Source organism: Oncorhynchus keta, unplaced genomic scaffold (assembly GCF_023373465.1).
Source record: "Oncorhynchus keta strain PuntledgeMale-10-30-2019 unplaced genomic scaffold, Oket_V2 Un_contig_15800_pilon_pilon, whole genome shotgun sequence".
Taxonomy (NCBI): Eukaryota; Metazoa; Chordata; class Actinopteri; order Salmoniformes; family Salmonidae; genus Oncorhynchus; species Oncorhynchus keta.
Genome location: NW_026279520.1, coordinates 1 through 3,637, shown reverse-complemented (window position 1 = coordinate 3,637; position 3,637 = coordinate 1). Strand labels below are relative to the sequence as shown.

General features: G+C 47.2%; 1 long non-coding RNA gene across 1 annotated transcript; it reads left to right on the top strand.

The window, feature by feature from the left end:
• Window positions 1-429: 429 nt before the first annotated feature.
• On the top strand, window positions 430-1,736 carry LOC127919114 (uncharacterized). The gene is made up of 3 exons (XR_008101977.1): window positions 430-543; window positions 692-824; window positions 1,646-1,736. It is a non-coding gene; the product is annotated as an uncharacterized LOC127919114 (long non-coding RNA).
• Window positions 1,737-3,637: the final 1,901 nt, after the last annotated feature.

Below are 3,637 nucleotides of genomic sequence, written 5' to 3'. Positions count from 1 at the left end.
ATCAGCCTCAGCACCTACAACACAACATCAGGTTACTACCAGCCTCAGCACCTACAACATCAGGTTACTATCAGCCTCAGCACCTACAACACAACATCAGGTTACTATCAGCCTCAGCACCAACAGCACCAACAACACAACATCAGGTTACTACCAGCCTCAGCACCGACAACACAACATCAGGTTACTACCAGCCTCAGCACCTACAACACAACATCAGGTTACTACCAGCCTCAGCACCTACAAAAACAACATCATGTTACTACCAGCCTAGGCACCTACAACATCCGTTACTACCAGCCTCAGCACCTACAAAACAACATCATGTTACTACCAGCCTAAGCACCTACAACATCCGGTTACTATCAGCCTCAGCACCTACAACACAACATCAGGTTACTGTCAGCCTCAGCACCGACAACACAACATCAGGTTACTATCAGCCTCAGCACCTACAACACAACATCAGGTTACTATCAGCCTCAGCACCTACAACACAACATCAGGTTACTGTCAGCCTCAGCACCGACAACACAACATCAGGTTACTATCAGCCTCAGCACCTACAACACAACATCAGGTTACTACCAGCCTCAGCACCTACAACACAACATCAGGTTACTACCAGCCTCAGCACCTACAACACAACATCAGGTTACTACCAGCCTCAGCACCTACAACACAACATCAGGTTACTACCAGCCTCAGCACCGACAACACAACATCAGGTTACTACCAGCCTCAGCACCTACAACATCAGGTTACTATCAGCCTCAGCACCTACAACATCAGGTTACTATCAGCCTCAGCACCTACAACATCAGGTTACTATCAGCCTCAGCACCGACAACACAACATCAGGTTACTACCAGCCTCAGCACCTACAAAACAATATCATGTTACTATCAGCCTCAGCACCTACAAAACAATATCATGTTACTATCAGCCTCAGCACCTACAACACAACATCAGGTTACTATCAGCCTCAGCACCAACAACACAGCATCGGGTTACTATCAGCCTCAGCACCTACAACACAACATCAGGTTACTATCAGCCTCAGCACCTACAACACAACATCAGGTTACTACCAGCCTCAGCACCTACAACACAACATCAGGTTACTATCAGCCTCAGCACCTACAACACAACATCAGGTTACTATCAGCCTCAGCACCAACAACATCAGGTTACTATCAGCCTCAGCACCAACAACATCAGGTTACTATCAGCCTCAGCACCAACAACATCAGGTTACTATCAGCCTCAGCACCAACAACATCAGGTTACTATCAGCCTCAGCACCAACAACACAACATCAGGTTACTATCAGCCTCAGCACCTACAACACAACATCAGGTTACTATCAGCCTCAGCACCTACAACACAACATCAGGTTACTATCAGCCTCAGCACCTACAAAACAACATCATGTTACTACCAGCCTCAGCACCTACAACATCCGGTTACTATCAGCCTCAGCACCTACAACACAACATCAGGTTACTATCAGCCTCAGCACCTACAACACAACATCAGGTTACTATCAGCCTCAGCACCGACAACACAACATCAGGTTACTATCAGCCTCAGCACCTACAACACAACATCAGGTTACTATCAGCCTCAGCACCTACAACATCAGGTTACTACCAGCCTCAGCACCTACAACACAACATCAGGTTACTATCAGCCTCAGCACCTACAACACAACATCAGGTTACTATCAGCCTCAGCACCTACAACACAACATCAGGTTACTGTCAGCCTCAGCACCTACAACACAACATCAGGTTACTACCAGCCTCAGCACCTACAACATCAGGTTACTATCAGCCTCAGCACCTACAACATCAGGTTACTATCAGCCTCAGCACCTACAACATCAGGTTACTACCAGCCTCAGCACCTACAACACAACATCAGGTTACTATCAGCCTCAGCACCTACAACACAACATCAGGTTACTATCAGCCTCAGCACCTACAACACAACATCAGGTTACTACCAGCCTCAGCACCGACAACACAACATCAGGTTACTACCAGCCTCAGCACCTACAACATCAGGTTACTATCAGCCTCAGCACCTACAACACAACATCAGGTTACTATCAGCCTCAGCACCAACAACATCAGGTTACTATCAGCCTCAGCACCTACAACACAACATCAGGTTACTACCAGCCTCAGCACCAACAACACAACATCAGGTTACTACCAGCCTCAGCACCTACAACACAACATCAGGTTACTACCAGCCTCAGCACCTACAACACAACATCAGGTTACTACCAGCCTCAGCACCTACAACACAACATCAGGTTACTACCAGCCTCAGCACCAACAACACAACATCAGGTTACTACCAGCCTCAGCACCGACAACACAACATCAGGTTACTACCAGCCTCAGCACCTACAACATCAGGTTACTACCAGCCTCAGCACCGACAACACAACATCAGGTTACTACCAGCCTCAGCACCTACAACACAACATCAGGTTACTACCAGCCTCAGCACCTACAACACAACATCAGGTTACTATCAGCCTCAACACCTACAACACAACATCAGGTTACTATCAGCCTCAGCACCTACAACACAACATCATGTTACTACCAGCCTCAGCACCTACAACATCCGGTTACTATCAGCCTCAGCACCTACAACACAACATCAGGTTACTACCAGCCTCAGCACCTACAACATCAGGTTACTACCAGCCTCAGCACCTACAACATCAGGTTACTATCAGCCTCAGCACCTACAACACAACATCAGGTTACTATCAGCCTCAACACCTACAACACAACATCAGGTTACTATCAGCCTCAACACCTACAACACAACATCAGGTTACTATCAGCCTCAGCACCTACAACACAACATCAGGTTACTACCAGCCTCAGCACCTACAACATCAGGTTACTATCAGCCTCAGCACCTACAACACAACATCAGGTTACTATCAGCCTCAACACCTACAACACAACATCAGGTTACTATCAGCCTCAGCACCTACAACACAACATCAGGTTACTATCAGCCTCAGCACCGACAACACAACATCAGGTTACTATCAGCCTCAGCACCTACAACACAACATCAGGTTACTATCAGCCTCAGCACCAACAACATCAGGTTACTATCAGCCTCAGCACCTACAACATCAGGTTACTATCAGCCTCAGCACCGACAACACAACATCAGGTTACTATCAGCCTCAACACCTACAACACAACATCAGGTTACTATCAGCCTCAGCACCTACAACACAACATCATGTTACTACCAGCCTCAGCACCTACAACATCCGGTTACTATCAGCCTCAACACCTACAACACAACATCAGGTTACTACCAGCCTCAGCACCTACAACATCAGGTTACTACCAGCCTCAGCACCTACAACATCAGGTTACTATCAGCCTCAGCACCTACAACATCAGGTTACTATCAGCCTCAGCACCGACAACACAACATCAGGTTACTATCAGCCTCAACACCTACAACACAACATCAGGTTACTATCAGCCTCAGCACCTACAACACAACATCATGTTACTACCAGCCTCAGCACCTACAACATCCGGTTACTATCAGCCTCAACACCTACAACACAACATCAGGTTAC